This window comes from Humulus lupulus, chromosome 5 (genome assembly GCF_963169125.1).
Source record: "Humulus lupulus chromosome 5, drHumLupu1.1, whole genome shotgun sequence".
NCBI lineage: Eukaryota > Viridiplantae > Streptophyta > Magnoliopsida > Rosales > Cannabaceae > Humulus > Humulus lupulus.
The window spans coordinates 234,639,775-234,657,389 of NC_084797.1; the positions used below are offsets into that span (position 1 = coordinate 234,639,775).

The following is a 17,615-nucleotide window of genomic DNA, read 5'->3' on the forward strand; positions in this document are numbered from 1 at the left end:
ATCATCTTCATAGGAAAAAAAAACTACAATGGAAGTGACTTTTATCGTCAACATGTTTTAATTATAGTTAATAAATCAACTTAAGCAAGTTATCTAGTTATATTTACTGTATGATAATTCTACCTAGGGGCCTAGAAAATGTCCATATCGTAGTAGGGTTTTTTTTTTTGTGTATATATTATAATTATAGCATACATCTTACTAATTTTCGAGAAATTCCAACTAATTTACAGTGCTCAATTCAGAGTTCAAAAGTTTGCCATGCGTATAAATAAAATTAGTCACACGTGCAATTGACTGTTTAAATTCTGATTTGGGCACCGTAAATCATTCAAAATTTTCCAAAAAAATAGTATAACTATAATATATACTATTATAAAAAAAATTGAATTATAATTTTTCCAAATGTCAGAAATAGAAAATTACCCTATGATAGATGCATTTTTTATGCCCCTAGCAAAAAATTATCCTTTGCCATTGTTGATTTGAGATTTTATATAAACTTTTTAGAAGATAAATGGACAATTCTCATATAGGGGCTTCACTTTAAGCTCTATCGGTAGGGCTCTCAGTGTTCTCGACTCGTGAACAATTTTCAGTGCGATTTTTTTTATGACCGTGTATATTGTAACTATTTAGAGCATCTTGCAAATTTTCAGAAAATTCTGAATAGTTTTCAGTACCGAAAACTAAGTTCAAATGTGTTGTTGCACATGTGACTAATTTTTTTTATGCGCGTGGAAAGCAACATGTTTGAACCTAGTTTTCAATATTGTAAATTATTCGGAATTTTCTGAAAATTTGTAGGAAGCTCTAAACAACTATAATATATACGGTTATAAAAAAAATCGCACCGAAAATTATTCACGGGTCGAGAATACTAAAGATCTTCACCGGTAGAAGTTAAAATGAATCTCCTATAAGAGAATTGTCCAAAATATTTATATGGACAAATAAAGTCGACCCCTCTAAAAAAAATCTTTATTAAAATATTTAACTAGTAATATTTTTCAAATATAGACAAAATTTATTTAAGGGTTTATATTTTTTTGGACCCTGTGTTTTGTCATATTACCTGTTTGGACCCTGTATTTTGACAAATTATTTTTTGGAACCTATGTTTTGTAAAATAGTTCAAATAGAACCCTAAACTCAATTTTGATGAAGAAAAAATTGAATATAACAACACATTTTTTAAGCAAAATGATTTTATTTTTGTTCTGAATTGTTAGTTTGGTAAATTATTTGTGATTTTAGTTGAGAAAACATTGACCAAAATCAGGTTTAAGATTCTATTTTAACCATTTTACAAAACATAGGGTCCAAAAATTAATTTGTCAAAATATATGGTCCAAGCAGGTAATAAGACAAAATACAGAGTCCAAAAAAGTATAAACTCTTTATTTAATGAAATATAGTAAACCAGAACCTTCTAAAAATTAAAAATTAGCTTGTCCCGACTATAATCATAAATGGTTGAAAAGTACACAATCACTTAGACATTGGGCATCTTCATTGCATTGCTTGCTGCCTACTTTTGTACTCTTCTCAAAAGTCATTAGGCAAAAAAAAAAAAATCAACTTGGTTATTAATTTTACTATAAGTACAATAATAAAAATCATGACTATTAAAAAAAACATCTAATTTTTTTTTTATATTTGCTGCTAAAGTACTAAAATTTTCATTTTTTTACACTTAAGTACTAAATTTTTATTTTTACAGTGAAAGTACCAAAATGTTTTTTTTTTTTGCATTTCGGTACCAACCGTTAAGTTTGACTTTATAGCCACGTGTCAACTAAATGTGTTATATTATTTTATATAATATTGAGAGTTGCAAAAATTGGACAAATATGTGTGTCCAATTGAGTAACATATTTTTGGAGTAGCAAATTCTGCTACAAATTTGTAATTTCCAAAAAAATCATTCAATAATGTATAGATTGAGAGTTACATATTAGCCAAATCTCATTTTGATCTTTTATCAAATTGAATATTTTCAACAACCCAAGTAACTCTCAAATATTCATTATAAGTTCATAAACATTCAATTAAACATTGGTAAGAGCCAAGGGTTGGTGGAATTTGAAATTCAAAGGGAGTCTCAAAACTCTATAAATAAGAGCTTAATGCTCACTCGTAAGACACATAATTTATATCCACTAGAGCACTTGACTATAAATACACCAAAGACTTGATAATTCCAGAAAAGGTAATTCCAAATTGTGAGATCCCTTAGTGCTTAGAGAATAATGGGAAATAAGCTTTTGGACAAAGGGCTTAAACCTTGTTCAAGTTAGTGATCCTCACTATTCTACACTTACAGTTGTGTGAGTGTTAGAGTGTGTGAGTGTTAGAGTCTCCCTCTTATGTAACGCCCTGGTTACCCCAGAACAGTTACGGTGAACCGGAAATTTGACCCGCTACCCGAGTCCTTTGGTTAAAAACGTGATCTAAGTGTCATTAACAGGTTAAGGTATAAAACCAGTAAAAAGGCAAAGGCATTTTTCATTAAGTAAATAAACTGCTCATGAGTCTTTTTAAAATGTTTACAAGTAGTTCATGTTACAAAAGAGTTGCTACAGTTCCAAATATACAATCCCCGCCGGCCTAAGCGGCAAAAATAGGGTAAACCCCTAGTCCCTCTGAGAACTCCTTGACCGTGGCAGTCAAGCGGCCCTGTATGTACATTACATCGCCCAAGCTCTCCACTCAAGGCTGGCCAATCTTTTCCTTTCCCTTACCTGCACCACATAGCACCCATGAGCCAAGGCCCAGCAAGAAAACACAATAAAGCATGATATAATATCAACAACGATCATAATAACCATTCAGGACTATCAGTCCAACAAATAGGTGACAATAGCCAAAAGTCACAATAATGAGCATCGCTCCCTCTAGCCATGTGACGATAGGGTCACCAGGGCTTAACTGAGAAATGAATCTTTCATAGGTTGTTTAGGACAGGTGTTGTAGCACCCACATTATTTTGATATAATATAGCCAATAATCACATGATTACATTGCATTACATATCATACAATATGTATAATTTGAGCATATGCATATTCTTATAAGTGTTTTCATGTATAAGTATAAAAGTTGTGTATGTGATGTCTATATGTATGCTCAATATTATTAACCTTGTAGCATTTGAGTTGTCTTTTATGGGTGTTTGATGTGCTCAAGCTATAAGAAAGTATGAAAAATATGGACAAGGCATGGAATTAAGTAATGAAAGTGAGATATAGAAGGCAAAATAGGTTAAGTATGAAAAATAGTACAATGTCGATTACTAGTATTTCGGTGTAAAATTGAGTATTTATGGATTTACCAAATGTAATCGAGGTATGATTAAGGTCTCATTGATGATGTAAAAATGGTTTTAGAACCATTAGATCAATTCTTGATGGGAGGTATACATAATCAGTGGTATTGATGCAAAGTCAAAACGAGCTTAGCATAAGTGCGCTACGCTCGATCGGGTAAGCATAACTATTGGGTATGAAGTCATGTGGACCTAAGGTTTGGTGTGAGTGTTTTACACATAAGGATAATAGGCCTAGCAGATGATTAAGTCGAAATTATTGAAGTGATAAGGTTGTCATAAGTCAAAAGGTGAAATGATGAGATGAAAGGTGTCAAATTTTGATACAATAAGGCTAAATCATTGAAAATAAGGAATTTTCATCAAACCTTATCACTTTGCACGACCATTATTCTGAAAAACAGAGAGAAAAGAAAACCAAAAACCATTTCTTGGCTAGTTTGAAGAAATTCTAAGGAGATCCAAGTGAAAGCAAAGCCAAAGAAGTAGATTAAGCTTAGTTCTAGCCTTTTTATGGTAAGTTCTTGTACTTGGAAGTTAAACTATGTTTTTGAATTTTTCTGAGAGCTTATATATGGTGTTTTATCCTTTTTAAGATATTTCTTGGGGTTTCCAAGTGGTTTGAGGTTTAGAAAAGCTTGAAGAGATTGTCTTCGCCGAAAAGTTGCTCGGTAAGTGAAATTTTGTGTTTTATGAGGTTTTTGGGGTTCTTGGAGTACAAGATGATTTTTGGTTATTTGATTGAGTTTATAAGAGAGTATATATGTTTATAAATGTTTGAATATATGTGGAGACTCATTTAATTTGGGTGTTGATCTAGGAGATAAGAATTTTATCAAAATCGGTATATGATAACATTATGATGAATCATGTTGGTATTTGGGATATATGGTTATGCAAGGTTATTTGATGTTGATTATTGGTTGATTTTGATATTTGAGGATAGCTAAAATTAAGGGGAAACTCTGTCAAAATTTCTCCAAATGTCTAAGATAAATCTAATGCTCGATCTAGGTGGTTTAAGGCATTTTAGGCATGTTTTGGGTATGAAATTTAATATGATGTTTTATGGGTATTTTTAAATGAGAGTTCAATGTCTTACTGCCTTCATTATGATGAGAAATCCATGCCATTGTCAGGATAAGCACATCAATACCTAAGACACCACTTGTTACACGGTGAACTATATTTTGGACAAAAGGTAAGTAAAGTACTCAACTGCAACACAAGAATTATGTATTATGTGAAAGTATGCATTATATGAATATTTTGTGAGTAAGTGGTATTAACATACAGTGAGACTTCATCATAAATTTGTATGCATGGCATAATAGTGATATGGTAAATTATTATATGATATAAGACCATGCATGATATTATGATGATTAATTATATGATGCCTTTGCAAGTTTTGTGCAACATAAAAGAAAGTTGTTATAAGAAGTTTAAGTTCAGTGCCACTGTTTTGAAAAGGCAAATGAAAGTGTTAATAAGTGTAAACGGAGGCCTATAGTAGGCTTATAGTGGCTGCCCAATAATTTGGGCTAGGTTTTAGTGAACCAATTATATTGTTTGCCATGTTTCCGTTTTTATTTCTCCTCCATATGAGTTATTGTTATATGTATTGACACCACAGTGTGTGGCCGCCTTAACTCTTGAGCCCGGCGGGGCAACGATGGAATAAGGTTTTTAATGTGCCCTACTGTGGTGAAGGCTAGCCGGAGGAGAACCCATGGGATTTTGTATTATATGTGTAACAAGCCCTGCAGGCATTGACCAATTCAAACAGTGTGCACAATATTAAGGGGCCCAAAATTTAAAAAGAAGTTGTATATGTCCATTGATATTGGGTAATCATTAGCATTGCATGCATTACTTTGCTTACTGAGCTTTAGGCTCACAGTTGTCTTGTGTTGCAGGTAGAGAAAGAAATATGTGAATGATATGAAGAGAACTGAAGCATGGTCCTGACCCTGATTTGTACATATGAACACATCGACCTTTTTGTGGGTTATTTCAGTTATCAGTGAGATGTTTGTAATAAAGTGTGAAGTTATGTTTTGAAAATAAATTGGGTTATTTAATACTTATGTATAATATGTTTGAGACACACTTTATGTTTAATGTAAATAATGTGAAATAAGTTTTCAAGTTTTAAAAAAAAAATGTCCAGACTTCCGCATAAATAAATTATGATATAGTTTTAAAACGTAACACCTCAAATATGGTTTTAACTAAAATAAGTGAGGGTGTTACAGGTGTATGGTGTTTAGTCACCAACATAACCTTCCTCACGACCCTGGAGTCGAAACTATGGACAACGTCCCTTAGCCATGTGACAAACAGTCACTGGGGTCATATACCTTGGCTATATTCATCTGGTTATACGCCAGGCAAGCGCTTGTAAGTTTCTCGACCCTAGGGTCGGTCTGGCATTAATGCTATAGAGCCATTCAATGCATGATTCTCGACTTTAGAGTCGGTCCCTGACTAGTCAGTGTCTCAAGCAGGTAATCAGCGTTCAATAGCATTTAATATGCAATCCATGTCCACATATATCAACCAACATGGCTCAAGTATCAAACCACGCATGTCATATACCTATACAGGGTGCAACTGTATTCAAACACCGTTTTCTTACCTCTGGTTCGAGTGAGAATAATTATATGAACGACCCCTGAGAACGATCAACCTTTAAATTCCTCGACGGTCACCTGGTCATAACCAAAATATAGGATTCATCAATAAAAATGATAACTGAGGGTTCCCAAACCAAATCCCAGCCCCCGAGACCTCAAATACTACCCAACCGGGTACTAGGTCCAACCCCGAGGCCTATGGTTTGAATCCCTAAGCTAAGAACCATTTTTAGCAAAATTTGGCCCTATGGGCCGCGGCCCCAAAAAGCCGTGCCGCGGCACGCCCCCAAGCCCCATCTGCCAGACGCGCATGGGCCGCGACACACAAAAGCTGTGTCGCGGCATCCAGCCCAGTTCAGCAACTAGCCCACGCACAAACCAGATTTTTCCCCCTGTGCGTTTTTCTCTCAAACCAACCTCTCAAACCATCATAAAACCTCCTCCAAACATGTAATTAAACCCCCTTACAACAACCTTATCTCACTCACACCAAACCCCAAACAACTAACACCAAAAACCTCATTTGATTCATACTTCCCACATCAAGAACATGAATTGAAAACTATAAACAAAAACAGAGTACCAGCTGTGTTTAATGGCCAAAACTCACCTTGAAACTTGTCTTGAACCTCCCTCACAAGCCAAATCAAGTCTCCAATCCAGCCCTTAAGGTTCCCTAGCTTGAACTCCCACCAAGAACTCAAAACTCTCAAAGGAGAAATGAAGAAGGTGATGTACGGGTATGGAGGAAGCAAACCCCTGTTTTGCTCTGTTTATTCTACAGCTTTCTAAGTCACTTAAGTCATATATATCCTTCCAAAAAGACCAAAATACCCCTTGTGTCATCTTAAGCCTCTAAAGCCACCCCAAGGGCAAAATTGGTACTTCCCGCTTAACCCGTTAATTATAATTAACGCTTCCCAATTCCCGCTAATCTCAATATCCTCAAACACCAATAGTTCATATCCTGTTACCCTAAAATCCCCGGTAGCGCTATAACCATTAATATCACCCCGAGACTCACCCCGAGCCCCGAGCTCAAACCTGTTATGACCAAACCGATAAATCACGTTTAAAGATCGTCTCATGTCGAAATACTCGAACCAATCCACATTATAATGTGGTCTCACAATATATCATTATCGCACATACAAATATACAATTATACCATCAACATGCCAAATTACCATAATACCCCTGTAAGCAAATGTGGACTCACATGCATGCATTTAACATTATATTATAATATAATTCTCATAAACATGCATAAACACATTTAAATGGCATAATTAAGCAGTTATGGCCCTCCCGGCCTACTAGTCCAGCCATTAACCATAATAGGGAATCCGGGACATTACATCTTACTTCTTTGTTCTTATTTCTTTTAATAGTCTTTATTTACATATATTATTTCATGCTTTGAGTTTTATATTTATACTTACATTCATCGTCATCTTTTTCTATTTAGTACTATTTTGTTTTGAGTTGTATCCATCTTTCTTCTTCTACATCTTTCTATTTTATTTGTATATTTTGCAATTGAGTTGTAACACTTTATTAAATCAATTACATTGTCTGATGTATTTTCTAGCATAGAGTTGTAATTGGTTTCCATATATTCCATTGGAACAATATTCATTTCTCTAACAAAATGTTGATCTACGTTTTGGTATTTTCACCACCAAAAGAACAAAGTTTTGATATTTATTCGTAAGTAAATACAAAGTTTAGGTATTTTAGTCGTAAATAAACACAAAGTTTTGATATTTTAGCCGCATCTCACTTATTTATTTTTTAGAAGACAAAAATAAGTTTATGATTTAATATTTATTTTTATTTAATACTACTAATTTAATTTTAATTAAAATAGATTTTAAATATATTTTTTCATTTAAAAAATATTTTTTATATTTTAATTATGTTATGAAACTAAATGATTCTATTAAAAAAACAATATAATAATGTTTTGAACTCTCAATTTATACTACAACTTTCGTTGTTGGATGTCACGTTTTTAGCGTAATCAAGCATCATTTATTTTTATCTTGGTTTCTCCACTTTTCAAATACTATAATAATTAAAAATATAGTTTAAAGTATAAAACTATATGTTAATTGATTTTAAAATTTTAAAATATATTATAAATCTATTTTAATTAAAATAGAAAGTAAATATGTATTAAAAATTAAAATTAAATCATAAAACTTACGTTTGTCTTCTAAAAAATAATTAAGAAAATAATGTGGCTAAAATACCTAAACTTTGTGTTTACTTACGCATAAATATAAAAAATTTGTTCATTTTGGTGGTGAAAGTTCCAAAACGTGGACATGTTTTTAGCTAACGCATAGCTATTAACTGATCAAAAATCAAACTTAACGGTTAGTACCGAAATGTAAGCAAGAGTAACATTTTGGTACTTTCACTGCAAAAAAAAAATGTACTTAAGTATAAAAATAAGTTAAAGTTTTGATACTTTAACCGCAAATATATATATATTTTTTAATTTCAATTCTCAGTACTTCATTTTTGTAGCGTGCAGCGGCCCACGTCATGCAAGAATCGAAATCCAAATTGTATCTAATTTATAAACCCAAATTTTGTAATTTTTTATATTGTTTTTCTAAGTATGATTTTTTAATGTGGCAAAAAAGTAAGTTGAATATTAGTTTGCCAAGTGTTGACTGTGTTTTTAGCCAACGACGTGAGAACGTCAATAACGACAAGCCTTCAAGAGAATGTAAACAACAGACAGTTTAATCAATGAAAGTAAATAACACAAGAGATTTTATAGTGGTTCAGCCCCGAGAGTCGGTAATAGCCTAATCCACTTAGAGATTTTATTACTGTATTCACACTCAAGATCAGATGAACCAGTGTCAACTGAGTTTCTTCAGTGTAAATATTCCAGAATACAAAAAAGGGATTCTCTCAAGAAAAATACATTTTCTCTCTCTAGAACACAGATTAATTCTCAATTTGCCAAAAAGTCCTTTTACGATCCCATCAACCCTCTATTTATAGGCTTGGGATCCTCAACTGATATCCCTTTTAGATAGGGATATTTTATTATTCATATTATATTTAAATTACAAGAGATATTTAAAATACAACAGATTCCTCAATTTGAGTGAGGAATGAGAGATTCCCGGGTGCCTAGACCGATTATTGCTGAAGTCGTTCCGGGGATTTTGACGTAGTCTCCTGGTCGAACACATGCATGTTGATTACATGCAAGTATTGGTCAGATATACTCCTCCAAGCTTTCCTTGGCTCAAGGTGATATATGCATGGCTCTCCTCGGACCAAGGTCATGCATGCTTGGCTCTCCTCGGACCAAGGTGGTCCGAGCCAACTTCCTTGGCCTCTCACCTCGGATAGGTCTGGGGCAATCTTCTTGGCTTCTTACCTCGGATAACTTCGAGCCAACCTCCTCCAACTAAGGTCCGATCGGACCTTGTGTGGCCTTCTCCTCAGACCAAGGTGGTCCGAGCCAATCTCCTTTTGCCTTCTCCTCGGACCAAGGTGGTCCGAGCCACTCTCCTTGGCATCTCACCTCGGACAAGTCCGAGGCAACTTCCTTTGGCATCTCACCTTGGATAGGTCCGAGGCAACTTCCTTTGGCATTTCCAACTAAGGTCCGATCGGACTGTGTGTGGCCTTTCCTTGGCCAAAATCTAAGTCCATCTCTTGGCATGCATGGGACTTCCCCTCGGACTTGGTCCTAGCCAACCATCTTGGAGGCTCACCTCGGACATGTTCGAGCCAAACTTCTTGAAAGCTTACCTCGGATAGGTCCGAGCCAACCACCTGGGAAGCTTACCTTGGACACGTTCGAGCCAAACACTTGGGAGGCTTACCTCGGACACGTCCGAGCCAAACACTTGGGAGGCTCTCCTCGGATAGGTCCGAGCCAAGTACTCAGGGGCTCCTCAAGCTAAGGTCCGATCGGACCTGCTGCTTTTGTCCCTTGAGCCAAAGTCCAAACCCATCCTTTAAGCTCCTTAGACTTGAGTTTGAACCAAACACTTGGGCTTCTCGGACAAGGGTCCGAGCCAAGCACCCTTCAGCCCAAGTACTCTCCTCGGGTGTATTTGGCTTGACCATGGCATCTCTCAAGCAGTCCAAATTTTTCACTGATGCACTGGGCTACTGCTAAGCCAGATCACCCAACATATCCATGCCACGTGTCAATTTTACTGCCACATCATCCTTTTCAAATTTTGGGATAACACCAAGATTTACAAAATAAGCTTTTAGTAAATAAGTATAACAATAATAATAATGGAGAACTTTGTAAAAGTTAATAATAATAATAAATTATCATTAAATTTTTCCAAATTATTTTCAATGTATTATTTATTTATTTTTGTGTTAAATTTAGCACAAAAATAAACCAATATTATATTTAATATAATATTTGTAATTGTGCCACGCTGCACAATAAAATTGTAATATGTAAATTGATATAAAAATTAATTATCATTAATGATAGTTAATAAATTAAATATTTGAAAAAATAATGATAATATTATAAATAAATTGTATTAAAGTCTCTCATTAGTGTTTAATTGTAATATTATAAATAAAAAATATATATTTATTGTTGTATCAAATGTCAAATTTTATACCTGTTATATTTTGTATCAAATGTCAAATTTTATACCTGTTATATTTTGTGTAAGCACGCCATTAGAAGTATTGCATAAAATTTTTGGCACATAGTTCATAAATTTGATAGTAAAAAAAAATGATATATATATATATTTATTTAACCGAAGAAGGAAATGAATAGTAGTTAAGTACTTGTTTGTCATATTTTAAAAAATAAATTGTGTTTTCACAAATGAAAATAGAAAATAGTTTTGTAGTTTGTAGTTCTAAAAATAAAAAGTGTTTGGTTAATGCTTTTTAAAAATAGTTTTTTTAAATTTTAAATAAAAAAATTAATAAGTATATTTACACAGAAAAAAATATTGAGAAATTATAGAAAATGGCCTCAAACAATGGCATCAAGAACCTAATGTCCTCGTTTAATTTTTTATATTCCTCAATAGAAAAATAAAAATGGAACGAAATTACCGATCAAAATTTTATGGCTGAGTCGCGGACAAAGTCGCTCTCTTTAAGACGTTTCGCGGCTTTGTCCTAAGTGTGCACGGCAATCTATCAACCACGCCGTCCCCAGATAAAACAGCCTATGTACGATTCCTCCCTACACCGAGAAGATCGTTCTTGTACACCCTTATAAAAATGCTTTGAGAAAATTCGTAGAACCAAGAAGAAAAAAAACACCTCTTTTCAAAAAATGTTTGATCTAACTTATACACAGAAGAAACCCCTAAAACGTCTAAAAATGTTTTTCCATTAAATTTCGGTTAGATAGCGGCGCACGTGTGGTGGTCAAGTGTGTGAGTCCTCACCTATGCGCACAAAACTGGGTACCCCTTGGGGCACACCCCAAGACATAGAATTTGCAACTTATATACACTCCTTGAAGAGTGTTTCAATTCCATGTGAGACTTTTCTCATATCACACACAATTATATTTTTTTTCAATTTTTAACAATTCACAAAAGAAAGTTCCAACAATTTTTTTTTAGAGAAATGACTATTTTACATTGTTGAACACCTAAATTGTCATTTTCTATTCTTTTTTTATTATTTTAGAATCATATGACTTTAATATAGTGGTATATGTATATTCGTTTTGTTTAATTAATTTTTATTTTTAAGTTATATTGATTGTTTTAAGTATTTATAGGTTGTTAGTATATTATTTTACAACTACTAGTGTATATATTTTTTGTGGTATTGTGTATCATTTTTTTTATGATATTTAGTTTCTATCTTATTATACATAATGATAGTATATAATTTTGTATCATAGTGTATACATTTTAATAATAGTATATAATTTTGTTAGCATAGTATATACATTTTTTTAGTAATAATTTTGTAAGTTTTATTGGTATATTATTTTTCAACTCAGTATATGTATTTTGTGGTATGATATATCATCCAACAACTTATAAAAAACAAAAAAAAAACTTTAAAATAAAAACTAATTAAACAAAACTAATATATATACCATAATATTAAAATATTTAGAATAAAATAGTAATTTGCTAAATGACATATTTTATAATATGTAATATTTTACTACAAAATTAAAAACATAAACATTTACTTATTTTCACACACCATTAAGAATTATTTTACACCAAGCCCAAAAATCTTTTATAAGTTTGTAATAAATAATGAGATAAACTAATGTGAAATAAAAAAATGATTAAAAATAAGATAACAAAAAGTGAGGGGAGGAAAAATGAATTGACAATAAATAATATGAGATAATAATAATTAAAAAGTAATGTGAGAAAAAATAGAGAAAAAAAATTTGAGAATAATAAAAACAATTTTTTTATCATTTTTTTCTTCTTCTGAAAATAATGCCAAACACTCTTAGTTATTTAAAAAAAAAAAATAGCTTTTATAAACCAAAAACAAATAATAGATTTTAAAAACATAAAACAGTTTTAGTTAAGGAATCCAACACTCTAATTTCATTATTCCACTTCATCGCATTAATATTAATTGTTTATACCATTAATAATCATATAAACTATTGTGGTCCTAAACTTTGTCACCGTGACTGAATATTGTGTGGATAAGGCCCAATAATATAACTGATCCGAATTAGTCTTCTCTGTTTTTTTTTATCAAGCAATGATTAGTGATCTTATTTCTATAATATCTGTTAATTAGTTTATTAATTTTTTCAAAAGATTTATGATAGTTTATCAAACAAAATATAATATAATATAATTGTCACTTTTTTTTTTCTTTCTCTTCAACAATTGACTTCTAAGAGTTGATAGCCAAAGGAGGGGATGTGATGGGAAATTCACACTAGAACATTGAAAAATAAAGCACATTTACAATTTATTTTTAATGATTTTATTGGTAAGAAGATAAAAATTTCAACAATAACAGCATAAAAAATTCTATGTCAATGTCTAGATATATTTCATTTTACTAGATACAATTAACTTATAAGGTCAAGTTTTCTTAGATTTATTTATAGAATTTATTAATTATTTTTATTAAATTTATATTAATGTCATATAAATTTTAAATAAATATTTCATTTTAATTAAATAATTTATTTATTTTTATTTAAGTTTATGTTTGTTGTAGTTTTTAAATTTGAGAGTGATAACAATAGATTATATATTATATGTTTAATGTAATATTAAATATTATACGTGGATTTTAAATTTAAGTTTTTTGCTAGTTTTTTTTATTAAAAGTAATTTGTTCTCAATTGACAGCAGATTATATTATATGTTTAATATGATATTATTCTATTAAGTGAATTTAAGTTTAATTAAATTTTATTTAAGTTATAAAACATTTGATTTTATTATTTTTAAATAATTATCATTGTAAAATATCTCAAAAATATCTTATTTTAATTTATTTAACTATTTATTATTTTAAAATAATTATCATTGTAAAATATATGAAAATGTCATATTTTAATTTATTTAATTATTTATTATTTTTAAATAATTATCATTGTAAAATATCTCAAAAATATATTATTTTAATTTTTCTAATTATTTATTTTATTTTATTTAAGTTTAAGTGTTTACAAACTACCGTTAAGTATAATAATATTCTGTTAAATATAAAAATATTCCGTTAAATTTAACATTAAAAAAATAAAAAACTATTATAACTAAGAATTTCCGTTATCTACACAGTTATTATATAGAAGAAATATAGTTAATTTTATGATTAATAATTCCATATTTTAATATTTAAGCTAAAATAATATTTCAATAGTGAGAGGGAGAAATAAGGTTAGGTGAAGTGAAGGATTGATATTCCAACTTTGGACTTCTTATTTTTGGTTTATTATATAATACAATTTTCATTCTTTTAACCCAAAAATAAAATTGGAAGGAATACAAATCAAAAATCATATTATTGATATTTATATAAATATAATAATGATAATGGAAAAGAGAGATATTCAACTAAAGCTTTATGAGAGATATTAATTTTTGGTCATAGCATAAATTAATATTATTCATTGCCAACTTATAGTTTCAACTTTCAATTAACCACATAAACCTCTCATTAATTATCCTTAATCTATATGACTAAAAATATTGAAGCCTAGGAATTCTTCACTAATAAATGCATATTTTATATATAAATGCATCCAGAATGATTATCATTATAATTTCTTAAAACCAAAACTCATAAAAATTAAAATAATTTGTACATATTAAAAGTAATATATTTTTTTAATTGCTCATACATATATGTACATAACATTACTCGTTGACTTATTTATATGAAATTTCAATTGTTGAATATAAAATTCACCTAATAACATGACTTATTTAATTGAGGATAAAATCATATAAATACAAATCAATATTCAATAATAATAACATGACTTTCTCTAATAGTACCAACTTGAAATGGAAAGGAAGAATAAAAGTAGTAATACTAGGCTAGCCGAACAGTGACAAATACTTCAAAATCAGCAAAATTCAAAATAGTTTACAACTCTTTTTATTAACTCAATATTATTCTCAATAATATCGATATTATTCATAATTTAGTTTGCTTTTTCAACAAGTCAAAGGTTGCCATTTCCCAAGAAAAAATTAATATACCACGTGAAGAAAGTAATATATCTCTAGTCTACACGTTAAGAATCTTTCTTCTTTCATTTTTTTTTAAAATAAAAAAAAAATAGATTTAGATAAATAAAATTTTGACTATGCCAAACAATACATTTTATCAAAAGTATTTAAATAAATTTTGTACTATTATTAGCTCAATTTTGATTTAAATATGAAAAATAGTGAAATTTTTAGATATTTTTTATGATCTAATTGTTCTTTTGGACATGGTATAAGAGAAATTGTTGAAAATAATATATTTTTTTAAAGTAATTTTATATTCGGACCTAATTTTAATAATTTTTTGTAAAGTAATTTTTGTTTATTTATTTAAATTTTTTGATTATTTATTTAAATTTTTAACTAAAGGTGTAAATTATGAAATATTATTTTTAAAAAAATTATTAAAATAAGATTAAAGTAAAAAATATCTTTAAAATATTTATATTAATAATTGATAGAGAAAAAGTTGCCCAAATTCCAAAATAGAAATGAAAAGAAGCGAAGTGGGGCCCATGATTAGTTTAGACTAGAAGAACTTGAGAAGAAGCCAATCCCAGGACAAAAGAAGACCGAGTGAAGCCAAGTCCACACATGCTTGCCACGTCATTTGTACACGTGTCTCTTTATTTTAGGGACTTTGGATAATTATTATTTGAAAACGGACCAGATATTTCTCTATCTTGTTTGCTGTGAGATTTATTATGGAACACACACCAAGTTTACACAATAAAATTCAATTTTATTTTAGTATTTTTCAAGCACAACGTGTCCTATTATATATATATATTTTTTTAAAGGATACAGTAGATTAATTAAACATGCATACTTATCAGATAAATAAAATAAATATTTTTTCTCCAAAAAATAAAATAAAAATAGATTGGAAGGAATTCTCTCATTCCTTGTCAATAGATTCTAAATTATCTAGAATCATATTTATCCATTAAAAAAGAAAAGCATAAATTTAGATTTAAAATGTTTTTGGTACTCTAAACTAAAAGCATTTATTATATGGTTATTAGTTGCTACAATTATGGTGAAATAAATTCCAGAGAACAAAATAAGTGCTTATTACCAACAACAAAGAATAAAGCAAGTCCACTCACAAACAGCACTGACAGATGGATTTTTAATATTTATTTTTTTAAAAAAAAAGTATTTTTCATAATTTCTTATACATTCCCACTATTATTATTATCATTTTGTTGAATTAACCAAAAGTTATACAAATTCACAATGAAATGTAGAGTGGGTTCCACTAATTTAGTCTACAAATCCACAAATGTCGTTTAGATTTTTTACGACAAAATTGTTTTCTCTTTGTTCTATGAAAATTGGTGATTCAATATCAATTGCCAGCTCTGTATCATTTCCACAAAATCTTTTTAAAATTTCAAGTTTTTTGTTTGTTTTTTCTTAAAAAAATTATTGATAAAAAAGATAAATAAAAAAATACTCAATAATACTCTATCTAATTGCAAAACATTATTAATTAACAGAGTGTAATGATAAAAGCCCATTAGATCTATACTCACACAACTTATATGGTAAATAATTACTAATTTGACATTGATATTTTAATATACTTATATTATAATATTTATTAACTTAAATAACAAACATTCAAGTTTTATTTCCTTAATTAGTATACTCACTGCTATTTTAATAGAAACTATTTTATTAATTCAATTATGTGTATAATATACCCAATAAGAAATATGAATTTATTGTTGTTGACTGTGTTTTTAGCCAACGATATGAGAACGTCAATAACGACAAGTCTTCAAGAGAATATAAACGACACAGACAGTTTAATCAAGAAAAATAAATAACACAAGAAATTTTATAGTGGTTCAGCCCCGATCAGTCGGTAATAGCCTAATCCACTTAGAGTTGTGATTATAGATCTGTACTCAAGATCAGATGAACTGAGCCAACTGAGTTTCTTCAGTACAGATTGCAAAAATACAAGAATTCTTTCAAATGCCAGCACTTTCTCTCTCTAGAATACTCAGACCCAAAATTTCCCAAAAGTCCCTTTCTGATCCCATCAACCCTCTATTTACAAGCTTGGGATCCTAAAATGATATCCCCCTAGGATCGGGATATTTTATTATTCATATTATATTTAAATTACAAGAAATATTCAAAATACAACAGATTCCTCATTTTGAGTGAGGAATGAGAGATTCCCGCGTATCTTGTTGAAGGCGTTTCTGGGAACTTGACATAGTCCTCCCCTATCTGGTCGATCCATATCTCCTACTGACCCCTCATGCAAGTGCTGGTAGGACATATACTTGTTGGTAGGATAAACATTTGTTGGTCGGACGTGCATGGTGATAGGACATGCACTTCTCTCCTCTAACATGACACTCTCCTCTAGCATGCCATGTCTCTCCTCGGACCACACCCTTGGGATCTCCTAGGATGCACTCTCCTCAGCTCTCATAGGATGCACTCTCCTTAGCTCTCCTCAGACCACACCCTTGGGATCTCATAGGATACACTCTCCTTAGCTCTCCTAGGATGCACTCTCCTTAGCTCTCCTAGGATCACATCCTTGGGGTCTCCTCCTCGGACCTCATCCTTGGGGTCTCCTAGGACCACTCTCTTGGGGTCTCCTAGGATCACTCTCTTGGGGTCTCCTCGGACCAAGGTCCGACCTCACCTTGGCCTTCCATCGGACCAAGGTCTGACCGGGCACTTGGACTGCTCCTCGGATGTACTTGGCTTGGACGTGACACTCTAAAGCAGTCAAAACTCTTCATCAGTCTACCGGGTCACTTTATCACAACTCTGAGGAGTCAATGTATTTATTGACTATTTAATGTGTCTTTTACAGATCATGTACTGTCATTTGTCATATTTATTGCCACGTCATCAATCTCCATTTCTTGGGATAACAATTGTATTTCCTTAATTAATTGTTTTGCTAAT

General features: G+C 30.8%; 1 long non-coding RNA gene across 1 annotated transcript; it reads left to right on the plus strand.

Moving 5' to 3' along the window:
* The first annotated feature begins 3,679 nt into the window (after nucleotides 1-3,679).
* On the plus strand, nucleotides 3,680-5,418 carry LOC133834068 (uncharacterized). The gene is made up of 4 exons (XR_009893298.1): nucleotides 3,680-3,844; nucleotides 3,925-3,999; nucleotides 4,468-4,529; nucleotides 5,248-5,418. It is a non-coding gene; the product is annotated as an uncharacterized LOC133834068 (long non-coding RNA).
* Nucleotides 5,419-17,615: the final 12,197 nt, after the last annotated feature.